This window comes from Elephas maximus, chromosome 1 (assembly GCF_024166365.1).
Source record: "Elephas maximus indicus isolate mEleMax1 chromosome 1, mEleMax1 primary haplotype, whole genome shotgun sequence".
In the NCBI taxonomy this organism is placed as follows: domain Eukaryota; kingdom Metazoa; phylum Chordata; class Mammalia; order Proboscidea; family Elephantidae; genus Elephas; species Elephas maximus.
Window position 1 is genome coordinate 200,896,432 of NC_064819.1, and position 25,086 is coordinate 200,921,517.

The window sequence follows — 25,086 nt, forward strand, 5'->3', positions numbered from 1 at the left end:
GCCTTAGGGAAGAAAGAAGGCTTGCTGGAGGAATAGGGTGCCTCTGGGCACTTGTTGGAGCTAGGTTTGCTGGCCCACGGAGTTAGAGCTGAATGCCTTCAGAGGCTGAGGCTACTGGCAGAATGGGGTGCTTCTGGGCACTTAGAACCAAAACCCGTTGCGGTCTAGTTGATTCCGATTCATAGCGACCCTATAGAGCAGAGTAGAACTGCCCTGTAGAGTTTATAAAAAAATATATATATATATATATATAGGCAGAGCTAAAAGAGCTTTGTAACACTTGCCCAACCGAGGCAGAGGCCAAGGGCCAAAGAGAGGCATCCCTGCAGAGCATGGCTATGAAGAGGCGGTCCTTATGGAAGAGCTGTATCCTGAGTGTTCCTGAACCTGAATTGTAACCTGTTACTTCCCCAATAAACCCCATAACTGTGAGTATTGTCTGTGAGTTCTGTGTGGTCATTGCAATGAACTATTGAATCCAGCAGAGAAGTAGATAGTGCTGTGGGAGGGATGGTTGGTATCAGAATTGCTAAGGATGGCGGAGGGAGGAGGCATATCTGACCTCCACCTCATAGAAATCAGCCTTGGGCTGTTGATCTTAATTCTCCTTCCCCCTTGTGAAGTTAGAGGAGGTCAGATGCCACCCCCACAACATTTTTACAGCTTTCAATCCCCACTGAAACATTTTGGAGAATAGATTTTACATATAAGGCAAATGTAGTTACTCTGGGACAAGAGCTATTATATAGTTGGAGGATAGGGGCAAGTCACAGGTCTTGGAATGGCTGATAACCATGATGTCATTCCATCCTTAACACCCTATTTGGAAGAAAAGTTAAATACAAAATGAGAGGGAAGCCTGATTACTCTTAGCACAAATGGACTTTTATCTCACAAGGAGATTTTATAGAGTGTATTATTTTTCCTAGAAATTCCTTATGCCCAACTTGCGCTTGTCTTTATGTTCTCCAATTCCCAGCACAGTGCTTTGTGTATTAGCAAGTATGAATTGACTTGAATTTAGCGTGGCTGGCTTAGACTGCTCTTGACTCACCTGGCACTCAGAAAGCCTGGAAAGGTCCCATTCCCTTATACTAACTGATGTGTGAAATGATTTTCTACTGTATATAAAAAATACTCTTGGAAATTCACTCAGATGATCTCAAAGGATAGAAAATGGCTGGTAAACAGGACGACATCGTAGACCCAGTTTTATTACTTTATTAGTTTCCTTGTGTTGCTGTAACAGAAATACAAATGGGTGGCTTTAAAGAACAGAAATTTATTTTCCCATAGTTCTGTAGGCTGAAAGCCCAAATCAGGATTTTGGCTGTGTTGATAGCTTCCTTTTCAGTAGCCCTAGGTGTTCCTTGGTTTTCACAATATCAGAGAAGTTTTCTGCCAACAAATCTTCAACAATTTTCTCTGTATTTTCTCTTATCCCTCCCTGTTCTGGTACTCCAATCACTCGTAGGTTATTTCTCTTGATAGAGTCCCACATGATTCTTAAGGTTTCTTCATTTTTTAAAATTCTTTTATCTGATTTTTCTTCAAATATACTAGTGCCAAGTGATTTATCTTCAAGTTCAGAAATTCTAGCTTCTACTTGCTCAGTTCTGCTCCTCTGACTTTCTATTGAGTTATCTAATTCTGTAATTTTATTGTTAATCTTCTGAATTTCTGATTGCTGTCTATGGATTTTTCCAGCTTATTAAACTTTTCATTATGTTCCTGAGTAATCTTTCTGAGTTCTTCAGTTGCTTTATCTGTGGGTTCCTTGGCTTGTTCTGTGTATTGCCTCATTTCCTTCCTGATGTCTTGAAGGGTTCTGTATATTAAACTTTTGTATTCTGCATCTGGTAATTCTAGGAATGCACTTTCATCTAAAAGATCCCTGGATTCTTTGTTTTGAGAACCTGTTGAGGTGATCATGGCCTGTTTCTTTATGTGACTTGATATTGACTGTTGTCTCCAAGCCATCTATAAGTTATTGTATTAATTTATGCTTGCTTACTGTGTCGTAGCTGCTTGCTTTGTTTTGTTTTGGTATACCCCTATGGGTTGCTTGAGTGAGCTAGCTTGATTATTTTTGCCTTTGGAACTCTGGTGTCCTGTCCCCAGCTGGCTAGAGCTGTTATCAGGTATATCAGTCTAGGAGTCCATTTAGTTTTCTTGTATGAATTCAGCTCAGGTTTCCAGGTAGCTGATATCAAGTGTGTGGTACAGGCTCTGTCCTACAGTCTTAGAGGGGCAGGGGTGATTGGCATATATACCCGTATCTGATTGCAGCAGGGGGTCACACTCTGAATAAGGTAGGGGGTTGAGAACCAACCCCCAGGTGTCTCTGAGGAAAACGCGTCTCTGTTCCCTAGAGCATGCTGGTGGGTGGGCTCTGCAGAGGGACCATGGGCACCCAAAGTTTTTGTTGTAAGGACTGGGAGGTACCAGTTATCCCTGGACCCCTGTCATGGGTGGCTGGGTGGCCCAAGTGGAGCCACCAGTCCTTAGGTCCCTGTTGTGGGTAGGTGAGGACCTTGTTTAATAGGCAAAGCAATGTCAAACGTTGAACACCCACCTCTCCCCTGCACTGCTGAAATGGCTGGAGTTTGCCAACAAGGGGTATTCTCCCAAAATAGGCTCACACAGGTCCATGCAGAAGGGAAATGTGCTCAAGGTCTGTGGACAGTTTATGCCTGGACAGGAGCTGCTTCTGTCCTGAGCTCCCCCAGTTAAGGGAGCTAGCAAATTATCTTTTCCCCCCAGTTGCAAATTTTTTCCTTCCCCAAGGCCGGGAGGCTGGCTCCAGGTACTCACCAGCGTCTATCTCAGGCCTAGGGATTCAGCCGCTGAAGCTGGCTTAGGGTGGGGGGAGGGGGTGCGGTAAAATATACGCAAGTACTTAGCTTTTGCTGAGAGCGCCCTTCTGCTCAGGTTCCGGAGGTGTGAGTGGGCAGTGTGGCCGGCTGCTTCTCCCTGAGGAAACTGCGGCCCAACGTTAGTGCCAGCCCGTCGCCGCGGCTCCGGCAATGATGCCTGAGGGCTCCCTGCGATTCAGGTCCTTTCTGCTTCTGAACAGTCTCGTCCTTTCCCTACCCCTCAGTTTGTTGTCTAAGCTTGCCTTTGATACTCAGGGCTCTCAGCTTGTCACAAATATACTCCTTTCACTTATTTTTTCGGGTCTTTGTTGTAAAGAGGGCTTGACGGAAGCGTCTGTCTATTCTGCCATCTTGGCTCCGCCTCCTCTTTATTTATTAATTATATGTTTGTTTCATCCCACTTATTTGTTTTATTTTGGTATATCCGGGCAGGCAGGCTGGGTGTGCTTTGTTACTTGCTCGTTTGTAGGCACAATAACTCTCCCCACCTGTCTGGGTGGGCAGGACAGGTTGCTAAACTGTTACGCAGCAGGGCAGAGCCAACAGGTAGGGTGGGCATGTGGCTGGGACACCCAGCTGTGGGGCATTTGTACAGGTCTGGCAGGAAGGGAAGGATGCTGAGTTGAGTCATTCAGCTGTTGTACAATTGGACTGACCTGCAATGGGGGGCATGGGGTTGGGTTCCTTGATTGTGGCACAGCAGGGTGGAGCCAGCATGGAGGGAGAGTCGTGGGCTGGGATGCTCAGTTGTGATACAGCAGGGCAGAACTGCAAGGAGGGAAAAGCGTGTTCCCTCAGCTGTGGCAGAGCGGGGAGGAGGGGTATAGTGGTGCAGCAGAGCAGAACCAGTGGGGAGGGAGAGGCGTAGAGCCAGGTTGTTCAACTGCAGGGCACAGAGGTAGAGCTGGGGAGGAAGGGAATGTGAGCCATGTCATCCAGCTTTGAAACAGTGGGATGGAACCAATGAGGAGGGAGGGGCATGGGCCAGGTCCCACAGCTGTGGGGCAGTAAGTCAGAGATGGTGGGGAGGGAAGGGCACAGGCTGGGATGCTCAGTTGTGGGGCAGCAGGGTAGAGCTGGCAGGGAGGGAGTGTACACAGGGCTGAGTTGGTCAGCTTCAGGGCAGCAGGGCAGAGCCAGCGTGGAGGTAGGAGTATGGGCTGGGATGCTCAGTTGTGGTGCAGTCGGGTGGAACCAGTGGAGAGGGAGGGGCACAGGCCTTGGTGCTCAGCTGCAGGGCCACAGGGTAGAGCTAGGAGGGAGGGAGAGGGTGTGAGCATGGTGCCAGGCCACCCACTTGCAGTGTAGTAGCTCGAAGCCAGCAGGAAGTGAGGGGGAGCAGGTCTGAGTCACTCCCCTGTGATGCAGCTAGACTGGCTGGAACAGAGGGAGGTGTGCAAAGCCATGTTGCTCAGCTGCAGTGCAGCAGGATATGGCTGGCAGGAAGAAAGTGGTGGGAGAGAGACAAAGGGGAGACAGATGGGTCTAGATGGTGGGGAAAAATGGAGGGGGTTTGTACTGTGGTCCCCAGCAGCTGGGGCACTGGAGTGAGGCAGTTCTTGCCACTACTCACCAGAAGGGTGGGGGTTGTAGGAGTGTGCTTCTCTGGTTACCGTGTGAGAGTGTCTGGGTACTTCCTTGAGCTGCAGCCAGCAATCAGTACTTTACTTTGCTCTGGGTGTCCACACTGTTCCTCTATCTTCTACTGAGAGTTCCATGAAGATGCCTTTCTGTACTCTTTGTGCGAGGTTTTTGGCTTTATTTCAAGATGGCCATGTTGTGCCATGCCAGTTGGCAGGGAACTTCCACTCTGTGTCTCTACTTGTTTGCTGTTTTCAATCAGTTTCCTTCTTCTCAGTGGCTTCTGATCTAATACTTTATCCTTTCATTTAAAGTTCAGGGTTCCAGGATTTATGTTTGTAACTGTTACACTTAGTTTTTCAGGCCTTTGTTTCAGAGGAATGGCTTGATGTGCCTGAATTGTCCTTCCTCTTGACTCTGATGATTTAATTGTTGCTGTGAGTCATGATTCCCATGGGCTGGAGCCCACCACCCCCTGCCCCTGATCTGTCTCTGAATAGGTGAACTAATATTGAGGGTGTTGAGCATCTTTTGTAGTCTAACCCGTGGAGCTTGAAGAGAGGGTGGTAAGTTGCAGATCTGCTGCTGTATCTTCTTATGTAATTACTGAGGGCTGAGATCACTGGTTTGTTCTAACTAGCCAAAGTTGCTTTAAGCCTATGGTGTTTTTTCTCAGGGAATGGGCTTGATTGATTAACCATGACCTAGGCAAAATAAACGACTTCCTTTGACACGGAAAGTAGTTAACTGGGTCACGAGAGGCTCACAAAGCTATACTAGGCTTCACTTCAGGATTCCTTGTATTCTTGAAGCTTTGCTCATACTAGAATTCACGATTTTGAGGATTACCTAGCCCCCGCGGTACCAATGCTCACCTAAGTGTCTTCCACCACGACGTTAAATTGTGCCTTTCCCTGTTTGCTACAGTAAATCAGACTTTCTGTTTCCTGGTATCATGCGTAGTAGGCTGCCCACCATGCATGAGCACTGCCTAGTCTTATTCTACTGTGGCAAGCCATGTGTTTTGCCTTAACAACCTTGGGGAGGGTATCTGAGACTCCTTTAATTCCTGTATCAGGATCTGTATTTCTGTGTTTGCTTTTATTTGAAAGCTCGACTGATTCCCTAAGTATTCTGCATGATAAAGTTTGTATTGAAGACTTCAGTTTTCATGATGGAGTCACTTGCAATGAACCAACCCTTCTTTAGGAAACAACCATAAAAGCTGGACAAAATATGTAAGACAATAGATTTAAGGCATTGGAGAGCAACGAACATAGGACATGGGGGACCATGATCCTTGAGATAAAGGAAGCACAGGAGGTAAGCTTAAATTCACCCTAGATTCTTCCATCAGGATGGTCTCTAAACCACAGCATGGGAATAAAGCATATGAATAAAGTGGCATTCTTACTGGACTAAGGAGAAAGAAGTCAGAATTTCGGGCAGCCAAAGTGGCTAGGCCTGGAGGGACAAAATTCTGGAGAGGAGGAAACCACAGAAAAACAGCCTAAATGTCTGCATATAAATTCTGCTGAAGTCATTGGCCAACTACTAATCTGCACATAGCATGGCATAAAGCCAACACAAAAGAATATCTGGATGGCCAAAGAACAGATCAGGGATTTTTTTTTTTTTTTTTTTTTTGCAGCCACGTAGTGCTGGGGAGAGATAGAAATTTAAGTAGTGCCAAGGTATAGGAGTCTTGGTAAATAACCCCAAGGTTTCAGTGGAGACCCCATCTGTTAAACCCTACAGGTAAGGACTGTACCCTAGAAAAACTGATATAGACAAGTCCTAATAGAATTTTAAGTCAAACCTAGACAGGGTCTAGGTGATCCACCAGTATTTTTTTCTGACTGCCAGAAGAAAATTTAATCCCCTTTGAAGGATGATATCATTCAGAGTCACCACAATTTTTATCGATAATATTCAATGTTCAATAAAAAATAACCATCCATGCCAGAAAACAGGAAAAAAGGACTAAAGCCCAAGAGAAAAAAGACAATAAACCCACAGGTGATTTAGATACTGAAGTTATCAGATAAACCAGTTGCCATTGAGTCCACTCTGACTCATGGTGACTCCATGTGTGTCAGAAAGGACTGTATTCCATAGGGTTTTCAGTGGCTGATTTTCTGGAAGTAGATCACTGAGCCTTTCTTCCGAGGTACCTCTGAGTGGATTTGAACCTCTAACCTTTTTGTTAGCAGCCAAGCATGTTAACTGTTTGTACCACCCAGGGACTTTAGTTAGTTGTTGTTGTTACTTGTGGAGTCAGTTCTAACTCATGGCACCCGCACTTGCACAGAGTAGAACTGCTCCACAGGGTTCGCAGGGCTGTGATATTTTGGAGCTCGTTGCCAGGCCTGTCTTCAGAGGCATTTCTGGGTAGATTCAAACCACCAGCGTTTTGGCTAGTAGTCAAGCACTTAAGGACTTTAAAATAACTAAGATTGATATGATCAAGAAAATAGATAAAATTATGAACAAAATGGATTACAAGATGGAAAATTTCAATGAGATTTAGAATCTATATAAAATAATCAAATGGACATTCCAGAACTGAAAAATGTGATATTTAATGTTAAGAACTTTTTGGATATTTTCAGCACCAGGGTGGACACAGCAGAGCATATGATTAGTGAACTGAAAAGCAGGTGAAAATAAAGGAAAAAGAAAAAAAACTGTTAAATACACACACACCCCCATACACAATAGGGCATAAATGATATGTGGTACACAAACTAACTTCTAGACTCATTATTCTTTGAAAAGTTACTTCATGTTTAAAAGTTCTTTGCATCACTTCTTTCCAGGTTATTTGATACTATTGGAAACATACTTAGATCTAACAAATGTAATTCCATTACCGATTCAGAGCATTTGAGTTTTCAAGGTGACTGAGGGAATTGAGAGTTAATTTTTGTTAAATTTAACTTCAAGGGAAAATTTGTTTCCTTTAAGTAGTATCTTTGCCAAAATTTGACATCTTCTGAAAAGACAACAGAGTATTGATATTCTGCAGGGCAAACACAATCTGGATAAACTTTTCTCCCTAAAGGAAACAATACAGCGTCATAAGAATATGTTAATACTTCCATGTTTTAATTCCTTTTTTTTTTTTTTTTGTCTTTTTCTGTTTTCATCTCAAAACTATTTGGATCAGGAGCAGCGGCAATGCTCTACCCCCTTAAGTTTTTTCTGTTTTCTTTGCTTCCCACTTTTGATCTGTTAGTTTTTGTTCTTGTCACCCATTTACTCTATTAAAAGTCTATAAGGTTTTCCATTTCTGGCAAGTTAGGCAACGATCATAACTTTTGATCAAAGCCATTATAATTTTAAGCATGAGAACTGTTCCACCAGCTACAATGCATCTTTTATGGGTTTTAGACTATTTTTCTTGAGACTTGTGTTCATTGCCTGTAGATCCACACTGATACTATTGAGGAAAAATAATAAACTCCGACAATAGTCTCTTTCACTTGGTACTTTAAGAAAAAGATAAAAGTATGGAAGGCATATTCATGAAAACTCTAATTAAAGTGGATAGTATGTTTTATCTCTTTGCTAGTCACTGATCCTTAACTAAAAATTAACCAAAAGGCATATCGATATCATAAAACCTTGGCTGTTTCATGCACCTGGAGATGGCTTCGCATCTAGAAATAACAGGTGTTCCTTCCCTCCCTAATCCCTCTCACTCCACCATCTCCCCTATGATCCTTAATGATAAAGAGGTATCTCAGGAGTGGACATTCTCTAGATATGAATCCTGTTACAAATAATTCATTACATCACAATTCTGCCCGATGTACAGTAATAACGCAGTTTCTGAGGATGTGAGAAGGAGCAATCAAACCAATTCAGTTTTATTTTGTTCTTCTGCTCAATTCGGACACCAACTGCACATGCAGTATTTTTTTTCTCTGACCCTAATCACCTAGAACTAGGTCAGACCTCACAAGTTAAAGGGCACTATCTTCCAGACTGCCAAGTCTGTCCAGGATTTCAAATACCAGCCACAAGTTGCCGGCAAATTTTGGGATTTACCGCTACCCCTTCATGATGCCAGCCATAAGCTTGAAGATCCCCAGACCTTTTCTTACCTCTGACATGCTGGCTCCTATTACTCCTTTGGTTTTGATAATTCTCTACAATGACTTACAGAACTCAGGGAAACTCTATACTTATGGTTATAGTTTTATTATAGCAAAAATAATACAAATGGAGAGAAACATAGGGTGAGGTCTGGGAGGGTTCGCAACATGGAGCTTCCATGTCCCAAAAAGGGATGTGCTACAGTCCCACGCTCATCAGTGTCTATCACGAACCAGGGAGCCCATGGACCTTCTATGTCTAGAGCCTTTTTTGGGACCTCATTACCTAATTCAGTCTCTGGCCCCCACCGTCAGGTTGGCTGATATCGTGTAGTGGATGTTCTGGCCTGGCCATCTTGTATCCAAGTCACCTCATTAGCATAAACTGTTTGGTAGGTGTGGTCTGGGGCCCTCATCAAGCTACTTCACTCACTTGGGAAATTACAAGGTTTTAGATGTTCTTTCTCAGGAAAAAAGTAAATTCTTCGGGTAAAGTTAATTGTAATACCCATGAAGGGTGAGAAAAGACTAGATTTGTCTATAAATGTTTGCACTGTAGGCTGAAAGCTCAAGCAAAGCGTAGGAAATACTATTTATAACATTAAAGCACTTTAAAGATCCTTGCTTAATTATAAAATGGTTTCACAGGTGTTATGTCATTTGACTTTACAAAAATTATGTGAGGTAGGAAAAGTGAGTATTATTGTCCCTGTTTCACAAGGAGGAGATTAAGGCAGAGGGAGGATAGCCCAAGGCTACAACTATTAAGCATTAATGCCAGGATTTATGCTTTTATTACTATTCAGTGCTAACATGCTTACTTAGGAGGCTTGGGTGGAGTGGTAGGTGGACATCGGGAACATCATTGTTGAAATGCTTTCATAGTATACAATAGGACTATGCCTACCCTAAAGCCATAATGGGTAGAGACTATACTTTTGAATACGGTTCTATAACTAGTGACAAAGAAATGTTTTATGTTTACAGTGTAAATGGTAAAAGAGAAAAGTTTTAGAGATCTGTGCTGACCTTAAAAAAAAGAAAAGAAAGAAAATGGATACCTGTAGGTGTTTTGACAAGCTCAGGAAAGTGTTCTTGAGAATATACAATAATAGTTTGTCCCAATTAGATGATATCCTGAATCAGAAAGGACTTTGCAGATCCACAGTCATTTAAGCTGTCGACCAACATGATGCCAAGCACCTTACCGTGTTCTGTGTGGGTGATCATTGTGTCAAGGTCATGTTGGATGTTTTATGAGCAGAGAAACTGATTGGCTTTTTGTTGCTGCTGGTGTTTTTATAGTTGCTGATTTTGTCAAATTTTCTGATGTTTTAGCAACAATATTGTGGTAATTAGTATTTGTGAACCTATATCAATAACTTTTTTGAGAATGAAGTAATAATTAAAGGAAAAGAAGGAGTGATATACAGGAATTATAATTTATGAGTAACATCAGTATGAAACGTATTACAAAGGTTTCTGTATGGTCTGTTACGGGAAGGGGTCCATGGTGGGGGTGACACCATGAGTTACTGCTTTGGGTGACACCAACTCTAGTGATGACACTGACAAGACATTTAGAGTTCATGCATGTGCAGTTTTCTGAGTCTTGTTCACTTCTAGCAGGATGACTCTGGAATTTCACAAGGAACCACTGTCTGCGGAAAGTAGATATGTAGTTGGTGAAAAGAAGTCAGCATATAATGACACTGCAGAAGAATTCAGGGACTTTCCGACTTTCAGATAATATACTGCTGACTCTCACTGTTTACTCCATCCCTTTAAGACCAGCCTTGAAGGCTAAATTAAATCAACCATAAACATCTCGTCATTCACCTAAGTGGTTGATGAGTCATCAAGAAATATACTTGAGCAAGGGCGGGGGTTTGGGGACTATGGCTTAAGGGGAGTTCTAAGTCAACTGGCAAAATAATTCTATTATGAAAACATTCTGCATCCCACTTTGAAATGTGGTGTCTGAGGTCTTAAATGCTAACAAGCGGCTATCTAAGATGTGTCAATTGGTCTCAACCCATCTGGATCAAAGGAGAATGAAGAACACCAAGGTCACATGATAACTATGAGCCCAAAAAACAGAAAGGGCCACATGAACCAGAGACTTACATCATCCTGAGACCAGAAGAACTAGATGGTGCCTGGCCACAACTGATGACTGCCCTGACAGGGAGCACAACAGAGAACCCCTGAGGGAGCAGGAGAACAGTGGGATGCAGACCCCAAATTCTCATAAAAAGACCAGACTTAATGGTCTGACTGAGACTAGGGGAATCCTGGCGGTCATGGTCCCCAAACCTTCTGTTGGCCCAGGACAGGAACCATTCCCGAAGACAACTCATCAGATATGGAAGGGACTGGACAATGGTTTGGGGAGAGATACTGACGAAGAGTGAGCTACTTGTATCAGGTGGACACTTGAGACTGTGTTGGCATCTCCTGTCTGGAGGGGAGATAGGAGGGTAGAGAGGGTTAGAAACTGGCAAAATCGTCACGAAAGGAGAGACTGGAAGGAGGGAGCGGGCTGACTCATTAGGGGGAGAGTAAGTGGGAGTATGGAGTAAGGTGTATATAAGCTTATATGTGACAGACTGACTTGATTTGTAAACTTTCACTTAACGCACAATAAAAATTATTAAAAAATATATATATACTTGAAAGCCTAGCGATTAGAGCTAAGCCTGACAAACCTGACCTTTCATTTCACCTGGAATCTAGGACTTCATTCTGAGGAGCTGCTTTTATTTTCCCTTCTTGTTGATCACACATGAGTAAATTATCCTCATGCTTCCTCAAGATTTTTGTTCCCAGTTCAATACTAGACTTCCATTTCTGAATGGACTTCCAGTTTACTTTTGGATGATTATTCTTGCCAAGGTGACCATGTTCTATGTCTTGATTTTTTATGATGATGAACCAATAACACAACGATCCATATCTGATGAGATTTATACTCATTTAGGACTGGGCATTTTCCTTGGTAAATCCTCCAAACTGGAGCCATTCTCTTATCCATGATTAGTGGCATTTTCTAAGACTTGACACTGCTCATTGACCCTGATATTCATTTCTGCTCTGTTCTCTTCAGACTTTTTATTTATGCTTACTCACTTCAAGGTTTAGACCTTAGTTTCGTCCCATTAACTTTTGCTTGGTTTATTTGCAATTCTACCCTGTCTCTTCCAAGGCCCCAGTACATTATTCATTTAAGTCGGGGAGCTAGCCAATTCTGATTCTTTGCAGAAGTTCAATAAATATTTGTAGAATGAGTAGATACATTTTGAAGTTATTTTTTGGAGCCTTTTGTCAGAGCTCCTCAATTTAACCATTATTTCCCCAATTAAAAATATATGGAAAGAGAAATAATAATACAGTAATATTAGTCATAATAACAGGCTTGGCTGAGTGCTTACTATGTGCCAGACACTTTGCCAATTGCTTTATATGTACTGTTTTATTTAATCATCATAAAATACCATATGATTACCAACATTTTATGGATAAATAAATGGGCAGAGAGAAGTTATGTAACTTTCACAAAGTTACTCAGTGACAGAACTGAGATTCTGGCACCTTCAAAGAGCAGGGGTATTTGGTTAAAAAAGAGGTTTTGATTTTGTGTATGGCTGAATTAAGTCATCTATAGAAATCTCTTCATTTACCCAGGTGGTTGATGAGTCATCAAGAAATACACTTCAGAGCTTAGATATTAGAGCCAAGCCTGACAAACCCTACCTTTCATCTCAGAAATTTAGGTCTCCAAGCCTGTTGAAAGCAAGCCATAGGTGTTCTAGCCCAACTCCTGATTTTCTTGGAGGATGCAGTTTTCCCTTTCATATCAATTTAATGATTAATTTATTTATTCTTTCACATATCTTAAAAATATTTATTGAAACCTGACTCGGTGCTTAGCAAGGTCCCTGAAGAGTTCTGGCTGAGTAAGGAGAAGTAATTCCCTGAGAAGGGACAAGAACATCTAGCAAGATCCTGCCTGAGACCAGGAGTTTCCACCAGAGAATGGGAGGAGGATTGAGTAGTGATGCAGCATGTACGATGAAGACTGATGAATCTTTCTTTGTTTGTAAGCTCATGAGGCACAGACTATGTCTGTGTCTTTTACTGCTGCATCTTTTGTGCTCAGTGTGCTACCTGACACACAGTAGTCACTTAATAAATATGTTCAAATTGAATTAAATCAACAGCTCTCTTGGATACTCTTTTTTTGTTTTTAGTCATTCTGGAATTTTACTTACGTTACTAATTGGAATAACTGGAAATACTGGTTTAATGTTGACTACTAAGATTCATCTTGTGCTCTTTAGTTTTCTTTGACCAGAAAATAACCTCTTCTTTCACTGAGTATCAAATTCTTTAGTATTGTATTTTGGATCAGAGCCATATTTGCCTTTTCTTTTTTTTTCCCCCAAGGTACAGAGAACAATATATAGAAAAACTGCTTAAATGATACTGAACTATTAAGTTGAACCATATGAAATTGCTGATATTTGATAGTTTTTGACTTCTAGTGCTTAAACTAACCAAAAGGTGGGCAATTTGAGTCAACCAGCCACTCCTTGGAAACCCTATGGGGCAGTTCTACTCTATCCTATAGGGTCGCTATGAATAGGGTCACTATGAATCAGAATCGACTCGATGGCAAAGGGTTTGGTTTTTAGTTTTGGTGGATAAACTTAATAGATTATGCTTAAAAAAGTAAACAGCTGAAATGCTTATAAAAAAATAAACAATTCTCCATAAACATTTCTGTGGTATACTCCAGGATGGAAACCACTTTCTGGCCATAATGGATGATATTTGTATCCTTTTGTTTACTTATCAAAAATTCTTTCTAATTGGACGGCTCACATCACAAACTTGCTTTCCCAGCTCAGACCATTGTGTGAATGTGTGCTGAATAATTTATGTTATACTATCTGAGGTCTTGTATTATCAGGATGCAAGGAAACCATGCAGATTATGGGTTTTTGGTTCACTACTTTAAGAGATGCTTGCTGAGTTCCCACTCAAATATGATAGTGAAATGAAGACATTTACAGATAAGCAGAATTTAAGGGAATATGTAAAAACCAAACCAAACTTACAAGAATTATTAAAGGGAGTCCTTTGGTTAGAGAGCCAACATCAGACAACTGCCTGAATCAAGGACACAGGACCACATCAGCCAAATACCAACCTAGGTAATGAACTCTCAAGGATAAAACAAAACTAAAAGATTTACAACTAGGAACCAGAGAGGTCAGTCTGTAAATTACAACAACGTCAGAACAATAAAAGAGGGAATAAACAATGTACGTATAGAATTTGCAAATGGAGAGGAAGTCACAGTGATATCAAGTAATAAAAGACTGGTTCAAACTTAAGAATATAGGGGTAAATTTCAAGGTAACCACAAAGAAAATTAACAAACCTATTCATCAAAATAAAGATGAAAACATAAAATCTCACTAAACACAAAACCTACAAAAACAAAAGAAACAGACCAAAAAAATCTAAAAATAAAAGGAATTCAGCACAGCAGAGTAAGGAGCAAAGAAAACATCAGCATCACGAATAAAAAGTACTACAAAAAGATGGCAATCAACTCACACCTATCAATAATCACACTGAATGTAAGTGGCTTAAATGCACCCATAAAGAGACAGAGAGTGACAGAATGGATTAAAAAAAAAAAAATAGGGCCCATCAATATGCTGTCTACAAGAGACACACCTTAGAAACAAAGACATAAATTTATTAAAAATCAAAGCATGGGGGAAAAAAAAATTCAAGCAAATAGCAACCAAAAAAGAGCTGGAGTGGCAATACCAATCTTAGATAAAATAGACTTTAAAACAAAATCCACCATAAAATACAAACAAGGACATTATATGATGATTAAAGGGACAATCCACTATGAAGACTTAACCGTAATAAATATCTACTCACCCAATGACAGGGTGCAAAAATACGTAAAACAAACTCTAACAGCACTGAAAAGAGAAAGTGACAGTTCCACAATAATAGTAGAAGACTTCAATGCACTGTCCTCAGTAAAAGACAGAGGATCTAGAAAGAAGCTCAACAAAGGTAAAGAATATCTAGAGGCCACAATTAATCTAGTGGACCTCATACACGTATATAAAACACTCCACCCAACAGCAGCAAAGTGCACGTTCTTTTCCAATGCCCGTGGAAACCTCAAAGCAGCCGTCAACAAAACCCAAAACATTGAGATAATACAAAGTATCTTCTCTGATCCAAACACCATAAAAGCAGAAATTAAAAATATCAAGAGTAAGGAAAAAAAATCAAATACATGAAAACTGAGTAATACTGTGCTTAAATATCACTGGGTAATAGATGAAATCAAAGATGGAATAAAAAAATTCCTGAAATCAACTGACAATGAAAAAATGTCATACTAAAACCTTTAGGATACAGCAAAGGCAGTGCTTAGAGGTCCATTTATAGCAATAGATGCACACATCAAAAAAAAAAGGGCAAAATTAAAACATTACAACTCAAACAATAAGAGAACAGCAAAAGAAGCTCTCAGTCACCATAAGAAAGGAAATAACAAAGATCAGAGCAGAAATAAAGAATAGAAAAACATTAGAAAGAATCAACAAAACCAAAGTTGGTTCTTTGTTAGGATCAACAAAATCGACAAACCACTGGCCAAACTGACAAGGGGAAAACAGGAGAGGATGCAAATATTCCAAATAAGAAATGAAATGGGGGGACATTACAAGAGACCCAAATGAAATAAAAAGGATCATAACAGAGTACTATGAGAAAGTATACTCCAACAAATTTGAAAAGTAGAGGAAATGTACAGATTTCTAGAAACATACTACGTACCCAAACTAACACAAACTGAAGTTGAAAATACGAACAGTCCCGTAACAAGGCAAGAGATTGAAAAGATAATTAGGGAAAAAAAAAAAAAAAAACTAACAACACCAACAAAAATCCCTGGCCCAGATGGCTTCACTGGAGAATTCTACCAAACATTCAGAGAAGAGCTTGTACCAGTACTACTCAAACTATTTCTGAACGTAGAAAAGGAAGGGATATTTCTGATTTCATTCTATGGAGGTAGCATAACCCTGATGGCAAAACCCTGATGTCTGTAACAAAAAAAATTACAGACCAATATCTCTCATGAATATAGATGCAGAAATTCTCAACAAAATTCTAGCCAATAAAATTCAGCATCAAATGAAAAAATATACACTACAGCCAAGTGGGATTCTTACCAGGTATGCAAGGATGGTTCAACATTAGAAAATCAATGAATGTGATCCATCACGTAAATAAAAGAGAAGAATCACATGATCATCTCAATCGACACAGAAAAGGCATTTGACAAAGTACAACACCCATTCCTGATAAAAACTCTCAATAAAATAGGCCAACATCATTCTTAATGGAGAGAGGCTGAAAACATGCCCCTTAAGAACAGGAACAAGACAGGGATGCCTTTTATCACCACTCCCGTTTAACATTGTGCTGGAAGTCCTAGCAGAGCAATGAGGCAAGAAAAAGAAATAAAGGGCACCCAAATGGCAATGAAGAAGCAGAACTGTCCCTATTTGGAGATGATATGATACTATACATAGAAAACCCAAAAGATTCCATGAGAAAACTACTGGAACTAATAGATTCGGCAGAGTAGCAGCATACAAGATCAACATACAAAAATCAGTTGGATTCCCATATACCAATAAAGAGAGCTATGAAAAGGAAATCAGGAAAACAATACCACTGATAATAACAAAAACCAAACCAAATCAAACCTGTTGCTGCCAAGTCAATTCTGTCCCATAGGACCCTATTAATAATAGCCCCTAAAAAAATAAACACTTACAAATAAATCTAACCAGGGATATCAAAGACCTATACAGAGAACATTATGAAACACTCTGCAAGAAACCAAGAGACCTACATAAAAGGAAAAAAAAAAAAAAAGCCATGTTAATGGATAGGTAGACTCGACATTGTGAAAATGTTAATTCTACCCACAGCAATCTACAAATACAATGTAGTCCCAATGTAAATACCCACAACATCCTTTAAAGAGATGGAAAAACTAATTGTTAACTTTATATGAAAAGGGAAGAGGTCCCTAATAAGTAAAGCACTATTGAAGAAGAAAAATAAAGTAAGAGGACTCACACTACCTGACCTCAGTATCTACTATATAGTTACCATAGTCAAAACAGCCCGGTATTGGTACAACAAGACAGATTGACCAGTGGAACAGAATTGAGAACCCAGATGTAAATCCATCAACCTACGGTCATCTGATCTTGGACAGGGGTCCAAAGTCCATCAAATGAGGAAAAGACAGTCTTTTTAACAAATGGTGCTGGCAAAACTAGAGTCCGTCTGCTAAAAAAAAGAAATAGGATCCACACCATACCTCACACCATACACAAAGACTAATTCAAAATGGATCAAAGAACTGAATATAAAACCAAAAACTCTAAAGACCATAGAAGAAAAATTGAGTCAAAGCTGGAGGATACAAACCATAACTAACAATATACAAACATTAGAAGATAAGCTCGATAACTGGGATCTTCTAAAAATTAAACATTTATGCTCATCAAAAGATTTCACCAAAAGAGTAAAAAGAGAACTTACAGATGGGGAAAAAACTTTTGGCTATGGCAAATTTAACAAAGGTCTATTCTCTAAAATCTACAGGAAAATGCAATACCTCTACTACAAAAAGATAAATACTTCAATTAAAAAATGGACAAAGGCAAGAGATAGAAAGGGCCACATGAACCAGCGACTACATCATCCTGAGACCAGAAGAACTAGATGGTGCCCGGCTACAACCGATGACACCCCTGACAGGGAACACAACAGAGAACCCCTGAGGGAGCAGGAGAGCAGTGGGATGCAGACCCCAAATTCTCATAGGACCAGACTTAATGGCCTGACTGAGACAAGAAGGACCCCTGTGGTCATGGCCGCCAGACCTTCTGTTGGCCCAGGACAGGAACCATTCCTGAAGCCAACTCTTCAGACATGGATTGGACTGGACAATGGGCTGGAGAGGGATACTGGTGAGGAGTGAGCTTCTTGGATCAGGTGGATGCTTGTGATTATGTTGGCATCTGCTGCCTGGAGGGGAGATGAGAGGGTGGAGGGGGTTAGAAGCTGGCGAAATGGACACGAAAAGAGAGAGTGGAGGGAGAGAACGGGCTGTCTCATTAGGGGGAGAGTAACTGGGAGTGTGTAGCAAGATGTATATGGGTTTTTGTGTGAGAGACTGACTTGTAAACTTTCACTTAAAGCACAATAAAAATTATTAAAAAAAAAAAATGGGCAAAGGATATGAGCAGACACTTCACCAAAGAAGACATTCAGGAGGCTAACAGACACATGAGGAAATGGTCTCAATTCCTAGCAATTAGAGAAATGCAAATCAAAACAATGAAATACCATCTCATCCTGACATTACTGGCAGGAATTAAAAAAAAACACAAAATAACAAATGTTGAAGAGGCTATGGGGAGATTGGAGCTCTTATGCACTGCTGTTGGGAATGTAAAATGGTACAACCATTTTGGAAAATGATATGGCACTTCCTTAAAAAGCTAGAAATGGAAATACCAAATGACCCAGCAATCCCACTCCTAGGAATATATTCTAGAAAAATAAGAGCCGTCACGTGAATAGAGTTATGCACACCGTTTTCATTGTAGCATTATACACAATAGCAAAAAGATGGAAACAACCTAAGTGCCCATCAAGAGATGAATAGATAAACAAACTATGTGTACGTATACACAGTGGAACACTTTAGTAATGATAAAGAACAATGATGAATCCAGGAAATATCTCACAACATAGATGAATCTGGAGGGCATTATTCTGAGTGAAGTAAGTCAATCACAAAATGACAAATATTGTATGAGACCACTACTATAAAAACTCATAAAAAGGTTTACACGCAAAAGAAATAATATTTGATGGTTAGGAGGGAGGGGAAGGGTGGGGAGGGAAAAACACCAAATATGTAATAGATAAGTGGTAACTTTGGTGAAGGATAAGACAGTACACAATACTGGGGAAGCCAGCATAACTTGACCAAGGCAAGGTCATGGAAGTTGCATAGATACATCCAAACTCACTGAGGGACCAAATTAGTGGGTTGAGGGCTGGAGACCATGGTCTTGGGGAACACCTAGCTCAACTGGCATAATATAGTTTATAAAGAAAATGTTCTGCATCCTACTTTGGTGAGTAGCACCTGGGATCTTAAAAGCTTAAAAGTGAGCAGCCATCTAAGATACCATCCACTGGTCTCCCCCTACCTGAAGCAAGGGAGAGTGAAAAAAAACAAAGATGTAAGGGAAAGATTAATCCAAAGGACAAATGGACCACAAGTACCACAACCTCTGCCAGACTGAGTCCAGCACAACTAGCCAGTCCCAGCTACCACCACTGACTGCTCTGACAGAGATCACAATAGACGGTTCTGGACACAACTGGTGAAAAATGTAGAACAAAATGCTAACTCACACACATAAAAAGACCAGACTTACTTGTTTGACAGACACTGGAGATACCCCAAGAGTATGGGCCTAGACACCCTTTTATCTCAGCACTGAAGTCACTCCTGAGGTTCACCCTTCAGCCAAAGATTAGACAGGACCATAAAACAAAACGAGACCAAATGGGCACACCAGCTCAGGGTTAAGGACAAGAAGGCAGGAGGGGACAAGAAAACTGGTGATGGGGAACCCACAATCAAGAAGGGGAGAGTGTTGACAGGTTGTGTGGTTGGCAGCCAATGTCACAAAACAACATGAATTGATTTTTTAATGAGAAACTAATTTTGTCTGTAAAGCTTCATCTAAAAGTACAATAAAAAGGTATTTGCACAGTGCCAACAAAAATGATATTTACTGAATAATTGAAAAACAAAAAGGCATAGTCCTTGCCCCCTTGATAAATTATTATTTTTTGTATTGTTTATATCAAAGAACTATGTAAGAGTAAAATTATAGCAATGATAAGTGCTTTGAAGGAGAGCACATAACAGTGTAATTATGGACATTAGGTGGAATTGATCTAGCCGAGGAGGTCAGGGGAGGATCTTTCTGAGGAAGTGATGACTGAGCTGAGGTTGAGAGCAGCTATTAACTGGATGGAAGAAGACTGGTGGTAGGAGATAAGGCAACAAAGTTCAATTTAGTTCAGTTCAATAAATGTTTATTGAATGCATACCATACGCCAGACACTATGCTTCGATATTAGGAAATAAGAAAAGAATAAGGCATGGTCTTTGCCCCTTGCAAATAACTCAATATAAGGATTTCATTGTCATGCTGTTTGTAAATTAGGAGAGCAACTCTGTATGTATTTATTTTGCTTCTGTGTAGTTTGGGTTTTCTTTGTCAGGATGACCTCAGCTAGGCAAGTTTCCCTCAAGAAATCAAACATGGTTTTTTTTTTTTGTCATGGAGTCAAAACTTAAATACACATGGTGTTCTAGATTAGAGTCCAGCAATGCTATTTCAAGCTTTACCATCAACTGGCAGTGGTCACACAGTGAACCTCATGCCTGTTTCAGAGCCTGCCGACAGCACAGTTCCAGGAAGGAAGACTGGCTGCCACTGAACAACAGGCACATTTTTACTTTATCTTTTTTTTTTTTTAAAAAACTATTAGCTAAAATTATAAATTACTAACTCAGCCATGAAAATAAATTGTAAACATACTGTATGTGCATTTGATTAATTTGCTTTTGTGTGAAGTATGATTCAAACCTGGGGTACAAACTCTGGGAGACACGCAAGTAACATAAATACAAAGAAATATTATTAAGGGTGTAAACAAAGGAGAGAGGCAGGCACTGTGGCAAAATGAAAACTGACAAAAAAAAAACAAAAAAAACCCCCAAAACACAAAAACATAGAAAGAACAAATTAACACACACCAGTGCTGAGTTTTGGCTGTAGCCTGTTAGGCTGGTCCTCGTTTAAGCTGCCTACCAGAAGTGCATTCTAAGTCTGTTTTCCCTGTTTCCTACAAAGGTGCAGGCCTGTTCACTGTTTTTCTGCCTCTAATTCTGGTGTTGCTTCCTGTTCTAGAACTTACTGACTCTTGTCCTGCTTGGCTTCTTGCTCTGATCTTGGTGGGGAATTTGCCCCAGGGATAGTCCTGTGCATGTACCCTCTGCTCTTCTGCTTTGCCTTGGCTGAATAACTGCACCACCAAGCCCAGAGGTCCAGGATCCCAACCTGGTCACCAGGCTGCTTGGCTTGCTCCTTTTGCTAGAACAGCCAGACTTCTGCAAGTAGAGAGATGAGAATGCTAATGACACCTAGGCCTGTATCTCAGTTCTGCTGTCTTACTTCACTGTTTTCTCACTTTTCACTCTTCTTTGCAGAGGCTCACAACTTTTCTTAATAGGTTCATATTAATATATTATTAAGGCTTTCCCACCTGGGCTGCAAATCCTAAACCCTTGTTTTCTTTTTCTCCTGTGTTCTATTTATTGTTTATTTTGAAAGGTCTGTGTGCTTTGTATTTGGGACCATTTATTAGAGGACACTTTACGACACTTACATATGTCGCATCATTAAGTGACTTTTCCAACATCACACCCTGACATTTATCATGGAGAAATCAAGTGGAAAAGAGCAACAGCTTCCAAATTTGGCTTCTTAGTTGAATATGCACAATCAGTGTTTTACAGATTTTTATATACTTTATATTATCTAAATGGTTGAATATCAGTGCTTTTAGCTTATTAGTTAAAAAAAATTAAAGATTTTATTTTAAGCAATTAAGTTAGGATGAACAGCATTAGGTAGCATTTTGAAAAATGCAAAATACACTCCTATAGTTGCAATCCATAAAACTTTTGAGAATTTGTTTTTGAAATATTCAGTGTGTGTTCTGTCTTTATTTCACATGCTTCCTGTGAAGAGTTATTATCAACCCTGTCGATAGGAGCTGTGATTTTTCTCTAAAATTTCTAAATGAATGTGGCAAACAACATTATCAGACTGTCTAGCAAGTTGTTTGTGCTAGCTCATTTCTAGATTCTTCTATTAAAAGGAATTTACATGAGTACCATTTCATCCACTGAATACGTGTTTCTGCTTTTTTTTTTTTTTTCTGGAAAAAACTATTGACAATATACTCCAGTAATGATCCAGCCCAAGAAGTTCCAGTGTTATTTTGGAGCAAGTTGCTAATGACTCACAGCACACTGGCCATCCAAGCTATGGTTAACTCGTGGTCAAGTTAGGAAATTCTGTTCCCATTAATTCTCCCTTTCTCAGCCCAGAACACCTCACCACTCAACATTTTTATTCTTTTGATTTGTCATACTCATAGTCTCTGCTTGGTGTTTTCAGACCCAAAGTAGAAGCAATGACATGCCATAAAAAGTATTGTTCCTGTTGCATTTCCAGCTTAGTTAAAAACAGGAAACACAGGCCATTTCACAGAGAAATGTCTGTTGAGATATTTTCAAGCCAAGAAGTTTGGATCAACTTTGGTTGAATGTCTGAACTTTTGGCTTTTTACTTACAGTAAACCTTCTAACTTCAGAATTTTAGCACAGTTCCTACTTATACAATGATGGCAATCATACTTAGATTGGAAACCCTGGTGGCGTAGTGGTTAAGTGCTATGACTGCTAACCAAAAGGTCAAAGGTTAGCAGTCCGAATCTGCCAGGCACTCCTTGGAAGCTCTGTGGGGCAGTTCTATTCTGTCCTATAGGGTTGCTATGAGTCGGAATCGACTCGACAGCAGTGGGTTTAGTTTTTTTTTTTTTTTAATACTTAGATTATGTTGATACAGGGATTACTTTACTTTAAAATAATTTTTATTTAATACTAAATTTTACGGGCAGTCCAAAAAGGTACAAAAGAAAATTGTGTGAATGATAAGATATAAAGCACAATAATGGAAAGAGCCATAATTTTCACAGTTTCAGGACCTTGGTATTTACTGGATAATTTATTTAGAATGTGTCTATTATTATAAGGCTTCTCTTACTAGGTGAATGTTTGATGAATAAATTTACTATGCAAAATGAACCCAAAACCAAAAATTCTCTGCTAGGTAAAATAGTCTTGCAACTCTTGATAGGGAATGACAAGTCATACTAGAAAATAAATCTAAATTATTTGGTGCTCTCATAATCAAGCACCTGTTTTTTTTTTTTTAATAGTTTTAGGCGTCAGAGGGAGTTCAAAGCTGGAATTTCATGTCTACTTTATCCTTATTTAGATCCACTGAGGTAAAAATCTAATTGGATGGATTAGAAAGTGAAGCCAGATAATATATTTATGTGATTCTAAGCAAACACATAGTGTATCCTTGGACAATTCTTTGTGTTATTTTCCAGCATCAGTGAGGTCCTGATATTCCTTAATCTTTTCCATATTGTGTGACTATAGATTGGCCACAATGAATGGAGTGAATGTAATTTCTTCTTCTCTTCTGATTTAGCCAACTGATGTGACTTTACAAACTGTTTTTAAGCCATGATAAATGGCAAAATGAATTATAATTCCAGGTTGAGTTGTTAAATTAATGTATTATACTTGCCTTATAAAGTATGATTAGCAACATTTATTTTTTTACCTTTTAATTTTATGTTAAAGGCCAGTCATCTTAAGAAAGGAGGATTGAAAAAAAAAAAAAAGGTCAAGGAGTATAGAGATAAGAAAAGCATGTTCAGAGAGAACCAGAGTCCTTCAACTTTAACCCTTATTCAGAAAGGAAATTAACTCAGTATTTGTTGAAGTTCTGAAATGATTGAATAATTCTTTTTATTCCATGTCTTCTTGCTTCCATTTAGCTGGAATGTACTGGACAGGATTAGAAATGGCTGTTCTTTCAGCTTTTTATGGTTTAGCCTAAAAGCAAAGTGCCAGAGTTATTAAAACTAATCTCTCTTTATGAGATTTCCAAGCCTTTGTGCAGACTCAGAAAGTGGAAATGTCTAAATTTTTAGAGTTTATCAAACTGTATATAACATATTAAAGTTAAAAAATTTTACTCAGGGTTAGTTGACAATACAGTTTTCCATTTGAAGTCAACACCCTCCTAGGCCCCCTTCTTAAGTCTTCTTCCAAAGCAAGAAAAACAAACTAAAAGGCAGCTAATACCTGTTAAACTGCTGCATAAGCCAAACATTTTTCTATTGTGCCTGTATCACATGATATCTCCATTTTCTCTCCTTAATTCTTGGTATAATATCACTCAAAATTTAAGATCTTACATTTCAGATTTTTAAGCTTTAGCTGAATGATACTGGATGAGTTAGAAAGCCTTGAAAGTGGATTTATAAAGAAAATGTTCACAGAACTTGGATTCTCATAGTGTTGGTGGGTACCATGATTATAATAATGGTTTCCTTTAAAACTCTTCCATTAAATGTTCCAAAGAGTGAAATTTGTAGTTTTTCCTTTGGTCTAGAGATCAAAAACACGAGCAGTTTTACATTTCTAAGGTTGGACAGCATGTGTGTTTCCAAAATTTCTGTGGGAACGCAATCCACCCTTTCTCAGTTTTATTAAAAACCACCATCTTGGCTACAATACGTGCCATTACAAGCACTTTCATTATGTCTCATATCTCATTTTAGGAAGTAGGAGTCTGTCTATTGCATTTTTTTTTTCCTTGTTGGCTTTCAAAGACTCCATACAGTAAATGAAAAGTGGCTTAAAAAATTGAAGCCAGGATAGCATAGTGGTTTAAATGTTAAACGTGGGTATGCGGTTATTTGAGTTCAAATCCTAGCTTTGACATTTAGTAACTGTTTGACTTGGATAAATTTTGTAACTCCCTCAGCCTCAGTTTCCACATCTGTAAAGTCTGAAGACTAATAGTATCTGTCTTGTAGGGCTTTTGCAAGGATTAGATAAGGTAACAAATATAAGGTTCTCAATAATTGGTACCATCATTAGATGTCTTATTTGTTTTTAACACACAACTTGGAAATATTTTCTAGTAGAAAATTACTATCTGATTAAAATAATTTTATTTTGTCAAGAATGTTTTAATGTTTCTATTTTAAAATAATATTAATTAAAGCTGATTCATTTATTTGACACTTCTTTATTGAGGGCCTACTGCGTGTCAGTTGACTAAAACAGCTCCCTATTCAGGAGCTCAGAGCCTCGCTGCTGTATTTGTGTTTTGGGATTCACTCTGGTATCAGAAAAAAGCATTTTAAAACTTTTGCTGAATGAGCACATTTTTTTTTCTTTGTATTTTCCAATCTGATTTTCGAACGCAAGATACTAGCTTTCTGTTATTAATGTGGGTGATAAAATTTAAGTTAGAGGGAAGGGTTCATTATAATTTAAATAACTCAGGACCTCCAAACATTTAATATTCAAAATTATTGTCCCATGCTAATAACTAGTTGTCACATTTCATTAGAAATTAATTTGGTTCAGAAATAATCCCTACCCCTCCCACCATGTTTACCAAAGTAAAGCCTAAAGGGAATTTTTG

General features: G+C 39.4%; 1 long non-coding RNA gene across 12 annotated transcripts in view; it reads left to right on the plus strand.

The window, feature by feature from the left end:
- The first annotated feature begins 2,931 nt into the window (after positions 1-2,931).
- The window catches only part of LOC126085713 (uncharacterized), a 325,767-nt gene continuing 303,612 nt past the window's right edge, over positions 2,932-25,086 (plus strand). For all 12 annotated transcript variants that reach the window (XR_007519333.1, XR_007519332.1, XR_007519336.1 and 9 more), the window contains exon 1: positions 2,932-3,055. This is a non-coding gene — a long non-coding RNA (uncharacterized LOC126085713). The remainder of the gene's footprint in view (positions 3,056-25,086) is intronic.